The 19,203-nt window shown below is 42.4% G+C and overlaps 1 protein-coding gene across 1 annotated transcript in view; it reads right to left on the reverse strand.

Moving 5' to 3' along the window:
• The window catches only part of gse1b (Gse1 coiled-coil protein b), a 170,117-nt gene extending 156,976 nt beyond the window's left edge, over positions 1 to 13,141 (reverse strand). The window contains exon 1 of the mRNA XM_084718251.1: positions 13,019 to 13,141. The gene's annotated coding sequence lies outside the window, so the exon portion shown is untranslated. The remainder of the gene's footprint in view (positions 1 to 13,018) is intronic.
• Between the last annotated feature and the right edge of the window lie 6,062 nt (positions 13,142 to 19,203).

The raw sequence follows: 19,203 nt of genomic DNA on the forward strand, positions 1-19,203 counted from the left end.
ATCCTTTTTTATTTCTAGGGAAAAAATGAAATCCATAGTCTTACAAAGAACCCTTGATGAACCCTTTCTTATTTGTAAGAGTATAACAAGAATGAGGTGAGAGGTGAATAATAATATGCAAAAGTGAGGAGATGAGAGTTTTGATGTGACAGGCAGATGCTCAGGAGATGGGGGCCAGAAGGAGATATATGAATCAACTCCTCTCCACACCCAGCTGGACTCTATTAGCCAGGCTGGAGCCAGAGAGGCTGGTGGGGAGTCCCAACGATGGGGTGTTTCACCCCGGACACGTCACTCCCAATCCCCCCTGAGCCAGCCTGAGCATGGCCAGACCTCAGCGCTGCTGCAGCCTGCCGCGCCAGGCTCCATGGCTCCTACTGCCCTGAACACTCTCAGACTGATCGTATCAGGGATAAAAATGGAGCGAGGCAAGAACTATGGACTGTACAAGCTGAAACCCACGTACTCCACATGTAACATCCTCTTGGTTGAATTGAGAGAGGGAGAAATGAAGAGGGAGAGACGGAGAGGCAGGGACCTATAATTTGTTTAGTGTATGTGATTGCATTAGTGTTAGGGTCATATTATTCCTCACCCACGTCACACACACACTCGCACAGAGACCCGAAGCCCAGTGGGGCAATCATAACATTAATAGTGCTTGACTGGGCCTAGAAAGACACATACACTCACACACACACAACCACACACTCACACACACACGTGTTTCCTGTGTATCTGCTCAACAGTTTATGTAGAGAACGAGGACAGCAGGGTGGGGAATGAGGGGATGAGGTGAAAAACAGAAAAGGGGGACCACAGAGGAAGTGAAATATATGAGAACAGGAAAATATAGTTAAATGAAGATGAAACAGAGAGATAAAAATGTCACAAAAACTGTAACTAATAACTACCTGTCACAATTAATTGTATGAGCGCTTGATTAATATTAATAAAGATGTTATGAAGAACCTAGTAAGTGGTTACCACTGCAAATACATTCAGAGATGTAAATAAAAATGTGAATGTGAATCTGCTTTTCCCATCCAACAAAAAGGGTTAGTACTGCCTTTGGCACACAAGACATTAATCCTCATATTTCATCTTAGAAAATAAAAAGATCTGTATAATTACTTTGCTTTGGGTGACGAGGAAATAGTAATAGTAAGGTCAGGGAAGCTAAAAGAAGTAATTCTAAGAAATATTTCTGTCAGTTAATGGGAAATTATTTATGCTATTTAGTAGCAGATCACATTGTGGGTGTTAAACAGCTTAGAAAGAAGCTACTGGATGGGATAAGTCAATATACATACATCACTGCTTTAAAAATTAAATATTTGCACACAAGCGGTTGAATAGAACTATGAAAGAGGTAAAGAAAAGTGTGTTTTCAGTATTCTCATAGATGCTTAACTTCTGGTGCTAACATAATGATAAATTCTTACAAATCCTCTTAAAGTTTCCAAGAAGTTTGAATGGAACTGGTAGGAAGTGAGAACAATGCTAGACTCAAGATGAGACAAGATGCATATATGTATATATATAAATTGACTGAAATTGTAATTTGGGAGTCAATTCTTATTTGGCGCCGGTTCTTGATCCCCAGTCCTAATTATACTCCATTTCTGCCATATTCTTCAAATATTATCACCATGAATCTCACACATTTTAAATATTTAGTCCAATGTAATTTCTAAACCTGTTTTTTAATGGGATAATACAAGCAATATCAGAAAAAAGTGACATCTAGATAAGCCTACTGTCACTAGAACAACCCTAAATGGAAAATATAGAGGTAAAAAAAAAAAGAGGACAACAGAGAGATGAACAAAGAGTGAGAGTGAAACAGAATGTACTAGTAATGGGCCAACAGTTGAGTAGAGAGGCCATGTTCGCTGTCAGCCATTAACATGGCCAGGACTAAATTATTCACTGCACTCTGTCACCTTACACAAGCCTGGGCTAACTCTGACTAAAGAGGGCTGTGTGTGTGTGTGTGTGTGTGTGTGTGTGTGTGTGTGTGTGTGTGTGTGTACATGACTGTATGTGTGTGTGAGTGTGCATGTGAATGAACAGTGGCTTGCAGGAGGAGGTAAAGAAGGATTCCTTTAAAGAAGGGGCTCAGTATTGCCATCCTGTGGCTTGAACAAGTAAGATATTGTGTGCAGGCCATTTCTATCAGTAGCTACACACAGACACAAATATGGGTTTAAATGAGTCTGAAAAACATGCATGCAAATAGTGTACCAGCTCTAACCTTTAGATGCTCTTTGGGTGTAATGTGCAGTAACAAGCACACACACATACTTATAAACATACAGGCACACATACAGTGTGCGCAAACACAAAAAGACAAGGAGGAACAGAGAAGTGTTTTGCGTAGAGGAAGCTGATTTCCATGCAGCCTGCTGGTTTACTATGGAACAGGAGAGACTGGTTAGCAGGAGCAGCTGGGCAAACAATACAACCTCACCTGGAGTCATTTACATGGATTGTGTGTGTGTATCTGTGCCTGTGCATGTGTGTGTGTGTGTTTGTTGTGTTGAGAGGGGTGTCTCCTGTTGCTGCTCCTCTTCATCATGTTCCTGAAAGTGCCGTTGGCAAGGAAACCAGAGAGAGGGAGAGAGAAACAAGTCAAGGAGCACTGTTTCGGGTAAGAGCAAGACGAAATGGGGAAGAAAAGGCGGACAAATGAGAGAGGAAAAATAAAAGCAGAGGATCTCGGAAGAGAGTGGCAGGCAGGCGGGAGGGGGTTAGTGAGGATGGAGGGAGATGGAGGAGGGAGTTAACAGAGGGGAGGCAAAGAGCATGTGACAGTGCGACCCATGCCTCCCACTGACAAGCTTTATTACAGTCCCACCTGCAGCGAGACAGCAAAAAGCACTTAGCCTCAGCCAAGTCGCCTGACAGTGGAGGACAGTTTGAGAGGGAGGGAAGGAAGAAGAGAGGGATCAGAGAGCAGAAAGAAAGGAGGGAGAGAGGGTAGAGGTGGAGACAGGGAGGCTGGGTGGGAGTAAGGGATGATTGAAGTCATGGGATTGAAGAAAGGGAGGGAGGGGAAAGGCGATATAAAGAAAAAGGGAAAGAGAAAAGAGGAAGAAAAGGATGACAAGAGCATAAGGAAAACAAGTTAAAGAAAGAATCAAATAATGCTCAGTTAGTCTTCCAGCTAACAGAGTTGTTAAAACTGTGTTCACTCAAACATTTTCTTCTGTAAAAACATCCTCACTTTCACTCAAACCCAAATATGAATCGATCACAACTCTACGCTTCTTTTGAGGCTCGATTTTGTTGGTTTTTTGTTTGGTGTTGCATTGTAAGGTCTGTAAATAAAACAGACAGACAAACACAGCCTGCCGCCAGCTGTGCGAGCGTGCAGGCAGTCAGGCTTAATCCTGTCTGAACACCTGTTTCCTGGTGAAACTGAGGGCAAAGGTCAGGGTCTGGAGGTCTCTCACTAAGTGGTCATCTTTCTCACGTCTACTGCTGAAACATGTTTGCAACCTGACCTCACTGCTCCACGCTGAGCTTTAACCTCACATCAGGTGGCCTCACCAAGGCCTAAATACAACTTCTCCCAAACCCACAAGAGGAAATCTTTGGTCCACATTGTACACAGTTGAGGTTCATACAGGTATACTCTGTATGATGCAGTTGGAGTGTCACAATTTCAGTTCTAAATCGAAAAATCGGATGAAATGTCAGAGATCCACCTATGCTTTGCTAAATTTTGTCAAAAATGTACTAGTGATAGGACTGCCAAAGAAATTCTATGAAAAATTATCAGTTCTCAGTTCTCCCAACATAATTATCAAACACAATATGCAACAAAAAGAAGGTTCATGCTACCCAAAGCAAAATGAAGTATGATGCAGAAAACAGTCATTTAGATAGCCACGGTCAGGCTGCTACTACATGTCGTTCAAGAGAATACTCAAAGCCAGATCAAAATTTTGTTAAAACACTATTTTCAACTATTTAAGGAACCATAATTGAATGGTGTGTGCATGCATGTGTGTGTAAACTAGTAAATTGGCGTAAGGAATAAAATATAAACCTGTGTAAAGAAAATGTCTGTAAGCACAGAATGGAAAAATACATCATTTAAAAGGATCATTCTGATAATGATTTATATTTATTAAGAAGGACTGTTGATGTATGTGTATGTATGATGAAATTATTAAATTTGCTATGATTTCTTGAGGGAGTGTAATTAAGCTATAAGTTGGTGTTTGACTTCAGGTCCGTTGGAAAGGATGACAATTTGTTTCTCTTCTGTATATACTTAATGGTGAATTTGCTGAGATAAGCTGTTATGTTTGTTGTGTTTATAGTGTGCATAAGTGTGTATAATTGTCTGTGTAGCGGACCCCAGGAAGAATAGCCAATACTTATGCTGGTGCTAATGGGGATCCTAATAGAGTTACGTCCACAAGACAAACAAACACTTCAAAGACAACACAGCGTAGCTTTCTTGTAGCCTGCAGCTGCACTTCTCTATCTTTTTAAAGAAGAATTTGAAAGTCTAAATGACAGTTGTCAGTGCAGAAAACCAATTATCTGTTGATCTTTACAAATCAAGACTCTATAGTCTAACAATGGCATAGCTAAAAATATGTTTAAATAAAAAAATATAACTAATTCATGACCTTAAAATTGAAAGTCGAATCAAATCATGGATTTGGAGAACCGTGACACCCCTAATATTCAGCCATAATAACATAACACACTCTCAGATGCTTTTTGCTGTCATCGTTTAGTGCAACTCATGCAACCCGTGAGAAGGAAATAATTAAAGGGATGAAATGAAGAGAGGTTTATTACTTCCTGAACAGCGACAGCTCGCATCTCTTAGCGCTCAAGCCTGCTGATGTATCTGCTGATGAGCTATGGCCAAGTAATGACGTGCTCCGCTGGCTGTGAATCTATAGGTCTGCCTAAGTCTACTCTTTCTGGCTCCCAGGCTGTGGATGGAAAACCACAGTCACTAAATCAAACCCATCCGGAGGGGAAGACGAGAGAGTGAGTGAGTGAGGGGGGAGAGAGGGGGTTAACGGCCTGTTTCTCAGCCTTTCGGAGAGAGGAATGTGTTGGAAAGGGTACAAATCAACCAGAAGTGACTGCACAATAAGGTCAGTGTGATCAGAGGAGGATCCTGACTCGCGCACAAACACACACGCACAGAAACAAACACATTAAGCACACACATGCAAACACAGTGAGTGATTGAGTCGGGGCATAACCCCGTGCCCACCCTGTGAGTGGCTAATAACCGTGGCACAATGCCAAACCCACTGTCTCCTTACTAATTCCCCCCATGCCCGCCAGGACTGGCGCCACACTGCAGAACAGAGCTCTGTTTCTCAAAAATCCTGTGATCATTATATTACTGAATTACTCAAATAGATGGATGAAAAAACAGCCACACAAGCCATCCAGCTCACTCACCCCCTGAAGACAAGATATAATGGAGCAGACAATGGGAACACTGTGAATTAATATTTGTTTGTTGAGACTGCCTCTCCTCACTTAACACACACACACACACACACACACACACACACACACACACACACACACACACACACACACACACCTCAACGCCCATTCTGCTGGGCTGGAAAAAGAGGGCAGTGAGGTGGCGCTCTGCCAAGCGTGGCGCTGCCAAGAGACTCCGTATACCCTGGTCTCCAGTGGCATTTTAATCACACACACACACACACACACACACACACACACACACACACACACACACATTTCCATCTGCTGTGCTTCATGGGAGCGGTGGCAAGCTTGTCGCTGTCATTCAAAGTTAGCCCACCCTCCTGCTATCCCTACTGAGGGGGACAAAAGAAAAGAAGAAAAGAAAAGGAGTGGAAGAGAGGGGGGTGCAAGTAGTGGCATTCCTCTCCATGCCTCCTCCGTCACCCTCTGATCTCTCTCTACACACACACATCCCCTGTCGTCTCTAAGTTCAGTGTCCTTGTCTCCCGACTCCTTCCCTCCCCACCTCCTAACATCCCTCAGCTCTATTCTTTCTGCGCCTTGCTGCTCTCATCCCTCCACCTGCTGCTCTATTCTCTGGACAAGAGATACAAAGATGGGCAACCTGTCATGGACAGACTATTCCTCATTTAAAGAGATAGTTTGGATTTTTTGATAACACTTCTAGAGAAGTTGGGATGCTGCGTAAACCGCAAATAGAAATGTAATGCAATGATTTGCAAAGATATTTAAGGTTCAAACTGATAAACTGCAATTTGTTTTACCAAAATATATTCTCATTCTGAATTTAATGCATTGGTACATGTAGGTTAAGGAGCAACATACAGTATGATGCCATCCAGACAAGGTCTTTCTCAGAAAAAGCTCTACTTATTTAGCAAGATAATGCAGAGACACATTCTGCATGTTACAACTGCGTGACTTCATTGTGAAAGAGTGCGGGTACAGGATTGGCCTGCTAGCAGTCCAGACCTGTCTCCTGTTGAAAAGGTGTGACACATTATGGAGCCCTGAACTGGACAATGGAGACCCTGGACTGTTGAGCACCTTAAGTTGTATATCAAGCAAGAATGAAAAAGAATTTCACTTTTAAAACTTCAACAATTAGTGTCCTTACTTTAAAAATATCTACTGAGTGTTGAAAAGATGACAGAAAAGGAAAGGTAAAGGTAGGAAAGGGTAAACATGCCCCTGTCCCAACTTTTTGGAATGTGTTGCAGGCATAAAATTCAGAGTAATGTATATCTGCAATTAAGTTTAATCAGTTTGAACAATAAATATTTTGGCTTTGGATTGTGTTAAACTGAAAAGAGGTAGAAAAGCTTTTGCAAATCATTGCATTCTTTTTTTTTCTGTTCCCCAACTCTCTGGGGGTTTGTACAACCCAACATCAAATAATCCCTTTAATGTGTGTTTGCAGTGCATGTGCTGTTGTGACATGGCTGTTTGTGGATTGAACCTGACTGCTGATTTCTCCATGCAAGACTCTTAATGTGAAACGTTAACCACAGTGGCTAAAGCACCAGCTCAGACATCGATCTTCCTCCCGAACAAATGCGGGTTGCCAGATACTGTGAATTACCCCCCTCTGTGCCCCAACAAGCGCCCACACCCCATCTTCAATGGTGCTCCATGCTCCCACGGTGGGTGATTGTAATTGTATTGAACTGGCCCGCAGCCAAGCACACAAGACTGCCAAGTCTGCCAAGTCCAGCTGCGCCATTGCAATCAAAACACACTCTCAGCTTATCTCATGACAATCACATCATCAGCATGTATAATTCCAAAACACACACGTACACACAAAAATAAACATACATAAATGTGTTTGCTCAGTATGAAGACAGTGATGAACAGAGGAGAGGAACAGAAAGGCTAAATACACAAAAGAGTTAAGAGTGATAGATGTTGTAAGAGTGCAGACAAAACAAGAGGACAGCGGTACAAATTTTCTCACCATATATCCTGCCCTTTATGTTAGTCCTGTGTTTTCCTCCCTCCATTAGATATCTGTGCCAACACCACGGCAGAGAGGTTTACCTTGTTCCTTCACCACTAACAGTGATGTATTGACTGTGTGGTTGTTGTGAGCCTGAGCGACTGCTGATGTATGTGAAAGTTTTAGTGAATGTATTTACGGGTGCACAGGCCTGAAGCACGTTGTGGTCAGCCAAGATGTCACATCCTCCCCACACCAAGTCTGTTTCCTGTCTGATAGGGGTTCTTGATAGACCACAATATCTTGAGACATTTGAAGTGAGAAATGGGGATCCTCTTGTCTCCATTTTTGAAACATTTCTGATACGATTATTTCATTATAGATCATTCACATATTAACATTCACAAATACCCATATCCAACAGCAGCTTTGTATTGCCATTGTGTGAACAGATAGTAACAGAATTTAAAACTGAGATCTTCCCCAACTTTCTTGGTTACCTAGAACAGCTTCTGGACTGATGTAAAGGACTCAGGACTCATTGTTTTTTTTTTTTTGTTTTTTTTTTAGGACAGTCTCCCGGGTGTCTTACCTGTCTTCAACTCCACCAACAGTTTTCAACACAGCTAATGTTAGCTTAGAGTCAACAAACATCAACAAAGGCTCCCACCACAACACAAGCCTAACTTCAGCTTCATCTATCAATGTGATCCTGGGCAATCACATGCTTGTGTAAGTCACTGTTAGCTTCTTAAACTGCATAACATGACATATTGAGGGAGAAATCTGTAATGTATTTACTGTAATTCATCATAAAAATGACTGACAATGACAATGATATATCATCAGAGATTAAGGAAACTTGTGAAATTGAAATAGTCACTTCCCACAGCAGTGGTGTTCTCCTTTGAAATTTCTATTTCAGGCTGGAATAACTGTTTTTGTTTGCCAGTTTCAGGTTAATTAAGGTTCAAACTAATGCTGACTGTTTGCCAAATGCGTACATTTCTGTTTATGAGTGATAAGAAATCATTAATAATCTTTTAGTAGGAATAGATGTTTATGATGGTTAAATTAAGCAGTATGTTAATGGAGTCTGGCAGGCAGTAAGACAGGCAGTCACTGAACTCAAACTTCAGTTTGTGTATTTTCAGAGCAGAGTGCTTTTGTTTTCAGGATAATGGACTTAGCTTTACATTGACTGACAAATGACACTTACAAACAGCTGATCAACTTACAGTGTAAGAGCGTCCATCGTCGCTTGTTATCGCCAAATTACGATGCTGCACTCATCTTGTGCTCCTGCAGTGTTTCTGCAGCCTGCCTGAGCTTCCCCGAGTGTGGGGAGGAGCGGGCAGTGCCGATCAACTTGCTTCAACTACCCATCAACCCATTTATGACTCGAACTCTCGAAACTATTTGGACTGTTGTACTCATTTTTGGATGCATAATTGTTACATGTTGCTCCTCTAAGTAATTAAATGCATAAATACATCAATTCAAGCTGTTAAATTATTTTGTTACAAATTACATCTAATTTTTTCAGCCCAGCAAAACACAAATTTCAAAATAATCAAAAGCAATCAAATACGTATTTTAAACACACTTAATTGAAATACCCTGACCACAATGCAGTGTAAAATCAGCCCACTCCCTCCCTCTCTCTCTCTCTATACACCACTGGCCAAAGCAAACATTTAAATTAGAGCTGTAACCATTAAGCCATTAAATATTCACACGTGCACAATTAAAACCCAGCAGAGAGCGGACTGTAGTGCACAGCAGCATTGTGTAGCATCAACTGTCTCCCTTCCTTCTCTAGCTGTTGTATAGGGGCCCTTTTAATGACTGAAACCACACAGTCTCTTAAGATCATGACTGACTGTGTACCTCTCTACTCTATTCTGTGTGAACACCACAAGCGTGTCTTGTGTCACGTTTCCAGCCTGAGCGAAGGAAATGGGCCGTGTCATGTCAGTGTGAGCCGCAGCGCAACATGCATGATGGAGAGTACTTAAATAACTCATGAAAACCCTGTTCTCAACCCACACGAGACCACTGGGAGGAACGTTCAGTCTTCTGCATGTACGTACGTATGTGTTTCTGTGGATGTGCGGTGGCTCCTTTGTCATGACTGTTTAACCAAGTGTCTTTGACTGTGTTGTGGTTGAGCTGGTGTGTGTGTGTGAGTGGGTTCAGTTGGAAAGAGAGCTCGAGATGAGTTTCTGTAAACGACGTGGGGGCCCTCACGGCTAAACAGAAATAGCCTTAGAGAAAAGAGAGGAGGCCTGAGCATGAGGGAGTGGTGAGCGAGAGAGGAAGACAGAGCAGGAGGAGTAAAAAAGGAGGGTTGGAGAGTTAAGAAAATTAGATTTACAAAACTCTGGTGTTTATGAGTGTAAACATTTATGTTAAGAAATAACAGAGAGGAAGAGAGGGAATAGATACCCAATGAAAAGGCATCCCAGCTACACTGATAAGAGGAGACAGCAGCACTTTCCACATAAACGCACCAAGCTCCAAAACCCACTGTAGTGATGGCTTCCCTCGGGGCATGCTCACACACATACACACGCACATGTCACTTATTTTTTGTGTCCGTGCCAGCTTCATCATGACATCTTCCACCTCATTTCTTGGTCTCACTTCATCACTATACCATCCTCTCCTTCACCAGCATCCCAACATTTATAGGCCTGAACTATACTATACTGTAAATGAAGGAGATGGAACAAAATGACTGTAAGCGCCATAATCCATGGCTCATTTTAAAGGTACTTTTCAGATTATTTCATGCAGGGTTGTATGAGGTAGTTATTGAAAGTCACTAGATGCTGGTTGGCACACCTCCAGTTAGGAGAGGTAGAGAGGTGGCACCAGCTTCAAAGCTATGTACGGAGGATGCCAGCAACAAGAGGTATTTCAGCCACTTAAGTAAGGCCAGTCTGTAAAAATCAATATTAGTTTGAGTGTATGCTATGTTTAGAATATTTTCGCTGCTTTACCTTGCTATCAGACAAGCCTTTTCTGACAGGAAACTGTTCTTATAATAAGCCAAATATCACTCTCTCCAAACCAACCAAACTCCATGAGCAAAATCAGTCATTTTACCTCACAGAACTTAGTTGCTGGTCTGCCACTGCCTTGATCTGTTAGTTTGTTTGTGTCATTGTGTGACATTGGTGTTTTAAGAGGACAGTTTGGATTCAGCGAAGTCACAGAATAAAACAAACAAACTAACAGATCAAGGCAACGGGAGACCAGCAACTCCCGTGTTGTGCGAGGTAAAATGAAATGAGAAGGATTTCGCCCTCGGAGTTTGGTTTGTTTGGAGAGACCAGTGCAACAGCTTTTATGTCAGTTTCCCTTTGGAAAAGTGGCTCCAGGGGAAGTTATTGCTTACCTCCTTTGCTAGCACCCTCTCTGCTTCTCCAAACTGCAAGTGTGTTGAATGGCATCTACTGTAGTAAATATGCTGACTATAGATATATACCTCATGCAACCCCACATCAAATAATCCAAAGTATCCTTTAAACAACAGAAGTCTCTAAAAACAAAACAAGTACGAGATAAGGTGTGTATGCATGTACATTTGTGTGTGAATACTAGCATTGGGATGTTATACAGTCTTTGTGTGTACATTTTGTGGGCAGGTTGGATTTGCTGGTTTGCATTGTTCATAATTAAAAGCAGTTGCTACTGAACAATGCTTCAAAGGAGGTGAAAGGAGGCCTCAGGTCCTCTGCACATTTGCAAAACAAACTGCAGGCAAATCAGTATTACCGCCTCTGGTCTCCCACAGCACAGCAGCATGTGTGGGTTGACTTGTAATGCCACATGATGGAAAGCAAAGAGTTAAGTTAGTTTGGGTGGGGGTGGGGTGTGGGTGGGGGGTAGCTATTGTAGGTATATATAGATAAAATAGAACGGTGTTGGAGGTGTGTGGTTGTAGAGCTACAACAGGATGAGACGCTACAAGACATGACAGCACAAGCCTGAAAATAATTTTTTTGGCACTCTTCGATTTAAGTGTTAGAGCCGTCTCAGACCTCATCTCATGCACTCCAGGGGTCTCACTACTTCCTGTGTTGCCACACAGCAGGGTCAGGAGGACACCTCACACAGGAAAAAGGAAACAGAGATAAGATGCCTGCTACAGTATATTCAGAGGGCACGACTTATTCTTAGCAGTTGAATGATGAAGGCTAAACCAAAGCATTTACTGCCGTGTGTTCAGTTGTGGCCACATAGTGATGAGATAAAGAAATGCAACATAAAATATGATAATGCTGCTAGTGATCGGAGAATGGGAAACAGGGGCATCTCATTCCAGTGGTCTGTACTAACGTCTATCGTAGATCAAATGGTATGATCAGACCGGTAATGAAGTGACTGGATTATCCAGTCAAGTGCTTCCTGTAAACAGGACTTTTAGACAATTTGACGGGGGGAAGAAAATGTGTGCCTTTGCATCCCCACTTTTTGATCATCCAGCTTTGCTATTTTTAAATCTGTAAGGTAGTCACAAAACTCAGTCCAAGCTTTCTTAAGTCTTCTCTCCTCTTGACGTTTTGACAAAATCAACATGTCTCGCCAGCACCAGACAGGAAGCAGAAACCCAGCTGAAAAAACTCCTCAAATACCATCACACACACACAATAGATAGTGATTTAACAGAGTTGGCATTTAATTTGCCGTGTATCTGATCCCCTAACCAGCACTTATTTTAGTGAGAAGAAGAGGTTTGAAACAGTTTGCCTCTAATTCACATCATCCTCTCCCATGAAACTAGCACAGCTAACCAGCAGAGATTGGTACTGAGTAGAGGCAAAAAAAAAAAAAAAAAAAGTTACATTTGTACCAAAATACAGTCAGTTTTTATGGATTATATTGATACCAAATTGACAAGAAGATTGTCAACATATAACATTCTTTATCCTGTGTTTCTAGATTTATGTGATTTTATGAACAGGTAAGGAATTATTAATATGTCATATCTCTTAGCTTTTGTTTAATTCAAGCTGCTAATATGAATATTTTTTAACATTTTGCCATGACTATAGAAACACTAGGTGACTGCTAAAGAATGACAAGGTTGTCTGACATTGACTGCTGTCATTGGTTTGATTAATTATTTTAATAATGTGTGTATTGATTACTGATGGTGGCTGATCAGGCTAATATCAGGTAATTGTATGCAGGTTTACTCTGGCATTATGCAGTAAATGGTTGTCCTTTGTGTGCATTGATCTGCCACTCACTACTGAAAGTACACAATGCAATGAAAAACTAAAAATTGTTAGTAGTATTAGTTAGTATTAAATATAGTGCAGTATTAATTGAATTTTACAGTGAAAGCAGCTTTACTGGTCATGATTGAAGGCTCTGTATTGGAGGAAAGGGCACTTGTGGCAAATGTTCCTCCCATACTAATCTTGCACCCCCAATTTTTAACAAGGCGCCCATGTGATAACAATATTATTTTAAGCCACAGCAAAGTGCTTAAAACAGTGACAGAGGAGACACATACATACATCAGCAACAGTGTAGACTACGATCTGGCCTTATACTCACTGGAAAGTGGGTGTTCAGCTTGATCAGCTTTCTCCGGCTCTGAGGTCACTGGGTGAGAATGACTGTGGTCACCCAGAGGTTGTGAGGGCCCTGACTCCACCTCCTTATTGGCTTCAGCTGCACTCTCAATCACAGAAGATGCCTGAAAGATATAAAGACATAATTAACATGCAGGAGACAAAGGGGGAACTTTAGGACAACAATTATCTTTTGTAAGAGAAGTGGAGTAAATTAATTACAATCAAATCAATATAAGTCTTCTAAACTAATTACCAACGACTCAGGAGTCAAAAGGTGCCTTGAAAATGTAACCGAACATAAATATCTGACCATAACTGGAGCTACAACAGCAACATTGACACAATAACCATATCTCAATGACAAAAAGACACCGATGTTGCAAATATAGCAATTAACTGCTGATGTAGCCCATCACTGGTGCAGCCATTTTTAGCTGCTGTCACAGCTCTCAGATTTCTGCTATAAAAAGACAATAACTAAAGGGGATGCAGCGCTGGCTGGGTGAAGAAGTGTCCCTTCCCAGAAGCGACAGAGCCACAAAACAGACAGACAGACAGACAGACAGAATCAAAGACAGAGAGAGACAGAGCGAGAGAAAGAGTTTTCCTGACAGCCCAAGTCTGTTTGGATGTGCTCCACTCTGCTCCCCTCTGCAGCTGAAAGAGGAAAGAGGGATGAGCCTTCAGGAGGGAGACAAGCTGACCATGAAAAGCAGAGGGAGAAGCAGAGGGTGGCTGTCAGCAAGGAGGGAGAGAAGTGGGGGAGAGTTTAAAAGAGGCTGTGATGGCTCTCTCCATTGACGAGTAGCAGAGAGACAGGCAGGGGAGGTGCAGCGCATCTTAAGACAAAAAGGCACCCTGGGCTTATGAAATATACATAGCTCTCAGCTGGAGACAGAGACACAGAGCGACAGAGCAGAGGAGGGCCCTGAAGACTGACGAGACTCCACTACCCCTCCTAAACACACGCTGCTAAAAATAAAACACACAGACACATTCCTAATGACTTCTCATGAGGAGCCGGGGGGGAAGTAGTTAGTGTTTTTTTTTTTAAATGTGTGTGTGCTTGCATTCACACACACGTGCAGGTGTTTGCGAGCATCAAGTTGCATCAATGTTTCCTCCTACAATTACAGACAGAGTAGGCAAACCGCAAAAATAGCTAGGACACAAAAACCGACAAGTGTTTTGGCTGTTGGCCCATATGTAAATCCACCTGCTGGTGGGTCAGGGGGATTTTTTTTGTTTGTTTTGTTGGAAGTTTGTTTCAACCGCCTCGCTTCTTAGCCCTGCCCACCTGGCCTCTCTTGAACCTCAGACAGCTGCCTCTGCCACGCCAGCAGTTAAAAACCATTTAAACAGACCTCACTTAACAATAAACTCACCCTTTGTTCAAGCTAACAATCCACCTCTCCCACGCATTCCCTGTAATGGCTCTGCCACTGAAGTATTGGGATTCTCGTACAAGTGTGTTTGTGTGAGTGTGTATTACCACAGACCGAGAATATTTGCTTTGTCGAGTTACTTATCCTCCTCATCAGACGGGTGAGGTGTGCCTCCCCAGACTATATCCCTAACACGTCAGGTGTAAGCAAAAAACCTTTCTAGTAAATAGTCATGTCTGAGCCTGGAGATTACCTCAACTCCAGAAAACACACATAACAAACATGTCGACATGTCTACCAAACTTTATTGTATTTCTATCACCCTCTGCTGTCCTTCTCTTTTCTGCCTCTTTCTCTTTTTTAGTACAAGTGCACATGTGAGAGGCTTGTTTATGAATTCCCCACACTATACTTTAAAGAACCAGTGGGTATGATTTAGTGTAATTTAGTGGTGAGCTTGCAGATTGCAAACATTTTGTCTCACTCTCTCAGTCCAAGCTGGGGAAAACGCAGAGGGCCATATCTAGAGCCAGTATTTGGTTTGTCCATTCTGGGCTACATGACAGTGCAACATGGAGGACTCTGTCATGATCTGGGCCCTCTGCCTTTTACATGCATTATATGCAGAAATTCCATTTCTCCCATATTTCCTACTACCCCCATTAATTTTACACACTGGACTTTTAAACTATGAAAGCAAAAAGGGATGATGAAGACAGAAAACTAAATGTCAGAACTGCTCTGTCATGTCAGGCCATTTAATTACCGAGATATTGTTGCTTCTCTTGTCTAACGAAACAGATGGTAGAGAGTAACACTAAACACACTGGCCTTAAAGAACAAGCTGGGATGCCAAGATTTGATGCTACACATATAGCTGTTGCCATCACTGCTCTCAAATGACTCATTTATGCCCATATGATGAGGGAGGTGCGTAGTTACTCACAGTATGTCATGTTACATAACAAGAGTGATACTGTAGACACAACCATTAGCTCAGGAGAGTCAAGCACACAGCCCTCAGGCCAAACCAATTCACTAAAGGGTCAAATCGGGCCCACTGGATCACTTTGCAAAGTGTGAAAATTGCAACAATGTCATTAAGTCCAATTTCTTCAATAAAATACACACTACTCCTGATTAGTCCACCAGGGTTGTGCTGATAATAAGAGTAGCAAGCCCTAGATACATGACACAACACAGACCACTGCATGGCTTGGACAAGAAAAACTGACCAGTTCCTATTTGTTCATGTGTAACGGCAGTAAACATTGAATGTGGAGGAAGAACTGAGACATACTGTTGAAATAGCACTTGTTTTTTTTTTTTTTTTTAAGAAAAACAAGTGCTATTTATTTATTATTTATTTGTCATTTATGATAATTAATGAAGAGTCTTTTGATTTTGGACTGTGGGTTGGACAAAGGACACAAGGCGATGTCACTTTGGGCTCTGGAAAATTGTGATGAGGATTTTTCACAAATTTGTGACTCTTTACAGACTAAACTACTAATCAATTAATTGTCGAAATAATCTGCACATTAATCGTTGATTAAAAGAAACACTAGTTGCAGCCCCACAGATGACCAATGCTACTAGTATGGCCAAAATTAAGCAATAATTTGTTCTTTCATGCCATAGTGGGTTAAATTAAACTAAAATGAAGCTATAATATTGCTTTTTTAAAATTTAAGAGCTGTGTCTGAGTTAATATGCACACTGGTGTTGATATATGCCCTCTGAATAGAGCAGAAATAGACCAGGGATGTGTAAGATGCAGCGCAGGAGTCAGGAGGTGAAATGAGAAAGATCTAGAGAGGTAATACTAATTGAGGTTAATTCCACAGTTCAGCATTATCTCCTCTAATCGGTAAGGAGGAAGTTGGTAATGGATGATGTTGCAGGACATGGAGAGAGCCTGCCAGCAGAAATCACACAGCAGTGTGGAGTACTGTGTGCCCTCAAAGGATCACAAGACATTAGCAGCCGAGTGCATATCTTGATATGAAGTTGCAGATAAACAGAGAAGGCCTGCAGGCTCGCACAGGGGAAAGTGCGAGTGCTTGTGTGCATGTATGAGTGTCTTGCAGGGTGAAGCTTGTCACTCAAAGCAGTCACAACCTCTCTAGTCATTTGCCTGTCCCACATCTCACCTGTCAGCCTCTGGAAGCAGGCCTGACACTGTCTTGCACACAAGCACCCTGCTCTGGACTCAATATCACTTCCTAGTAGTGAAACACAGGGAGTGATGGGGCACTGCACATGCACATCACCCAGAAACACATGCACCCTCTAACAATAACTCTTCTCTCTCACACACACACCCTTGGTGACCTAACTCAGGCCTCTCCAGGGACAAGCTCTGTCATCACGGCCGTGCCCGTCGATACTCGAGCCCTGTACAATGTCTGCACTTCAACACCTACCAGATTCATTAAGGAAGAGGACAGAGTCAAACGCAAAAGGATATATCGATAAGCAGAGGAGGTGGGTGCACATGTGTGTGTGCGTATGTCACCAGGGGGCAGGGCCATCCATAAACACTGCTGACAGTCTAGACAGGAAATACACTTGAGGATGTCGATAAGTTAGTCAGCGGGGGTGAGGACGGATCAATAGCAAGACAGGATGATGTCAGTGGCTGCGGATGAGATCACCTGACACGACCAAGGATCTACATATGAGGAGGTTTGATATTAAATTAATTGTATTATCACAAAGTGTTACATTTATGTATTTTAATGGAACAAGAAAGGAAGTTAATCATGAAATGACCCTTTCATGAATTAATACCCTATAAACAGCTGAAGAGTCAAGAACGAGTACAGACTTTATGTTTGGTTGTATGAGGTAATCATAGATAGTCAGTGTATTACCTACAGTAGATGGCAAATGATTTGCCCACAGTTTGGAGAAGCAGCAGAGGGCACCAGCACAGAAGGTAAACAATGTACTGCTGTGGACAGAGTCAGCAACAAGAGGTAGCCACTCAAGAAAGGTCCCCCCAGAAACATCCATATCGGTGTAAGTGCAGGTAACAGTTGCATATTTACAATATTTCTTTTTTTGACAAACAACCACATTTATATAAGCCAAATATGGGTGCCACAAAACCAAAAAGTAAGTAAAATAAGTAATTTTACCTCACAGACCAAGAGAGCTGTTTGGTGAATCCGAACTATCCTTTTAAAAAAAACAAAGTCACACAATAACACAAACAAACTAACAAATCAAGGCAGCAGTAGTCTGGCATCTCCTGTGTTCTGTCAGGTAAAATGACTGATTTCACCTACAGAGTTTGGGTGGTTTGGAGAGAGTGACATTTGGCTTGTGTAACAGTGGTTTCCTGTCAGAAAAGGCTGTCTGACAGCAAAGTAAGCGGTGAAAATATCCTAAATATAGCGTACATCTAAAGTGATGCCAATTAGTGTAAAGGGGACATGCTGACCAGCATCTACTGTAGCTAATACACTGATTATCAATAAGTACCTCATACAACCCCAACATTAAAGAATTTGAACTATCCTTTTAAAAGACACTCAAGTCATAAGTCATGTAATTATCCCTCTGTTTCTTCTGGTGCCAATTCCAGCTGTTGTTCTGTCTTCACTACTCTGGCATTACCAGTTGAATCACTATTGTGTTACATCATTTTACATTTGAGAGTTGCAAAGCAGATGTTTATTCATGTGAAAATGCCACAGATTACAGCTTCAACATTATTGGGCATAAAAAAACCTCAGGAGGCATACAGTGATTCTCCCTTCAGATTTGGGAAAATGAAGGAGATGAAGCCAAACCCACAGGACGTGACTGCCCTATATCACATTGCCTTTCTTGCCATGGTGTTGAGTGTGAGCGTCTGTGTATGTGTGTTTGCGTGTGTTCTCAGCTCTAGTGACATTTCCTCAAACGTGGTTGACATTTCCAGGGGATTTGAGGATTTGATCCCTTCTGTGTTTGAAGAGTTGTATGCTGCCCTCCTCAAAACACTGAGGAAAATGCTGCAGCGGAGCCAGCAGCGTGCCCTGCCTACAGGGGCCTTACTCCACAGCATTTGGGGCGGCCCATTTTCACTCACCCGAAGTGTGATCAGGAGAAGGCCTGCACTATACATTGCCTGCCTTTTAGAGCTGGCTGGTTCACTGCTTGGTCTTTTACTTAGTCTTGCTGTTTTCCCCTGAGCTGTGGAGTGTTTCTGCCTCTCTCAACTGAGGCAGAAAAGCTATCACCAAAAGATATGAGAGAAGAAAGTAGATTGAAATGGTGTGGGAGGGAGCAAAAGCAAGAAAGTGTGAGAGAGAGGGAGGGAGAGATCTGTTTCTCCTGCTACAGGCTGGTTAGTGGAGCGAACTGACACAGACTGACATCTCTCTTCCACGGAGACCAAGTTAAAAAGAGCCTCGCTACTCTTTGTCCATTACTCTCTTTCTCTCCAACCTCCCCTCTTCTTACTCTTTCAGCCATCCTGCCCTCTCTATCCCTCTCTCCCTCTTTTTCTCTTCTCTCTGCCCACCCTGCAGCTCCCATGTCTTGCTTTTTCTGCCTGGATGGACTCTGCAGCAGTCCTGTCCTAGCCTAGGGCTCAAATTACACCCCACCACACCACACACATATGTACACACACATACACGCTAGCCCATACAGCAGCCACGAGGAGGCCCAGGGCCCAAGCACAGGTCAGGCTCGGGTCTGTCAAGGGCAGAAGGACAGGAAGCCCAACAGAAACAAGCCTCGGACTGAGACCGATCTGAGGAAAGCTGGATAGACACAATATGAC

This window comes from Lutjanus erythropterus, chromosome 1, assembly GCF_056507025.1.
Source record: "Lutjanus erythropterus isolate fLutEry1 chromosome 1, fLutEry1.hap2, whole genome shotgun sequence".
NCBI lineage: Eukaryota > Metazoa > Chordata > Actinopteri > Lutjaniformes > Lutjanidae > Lutjanus > Lutjanus erythropterus.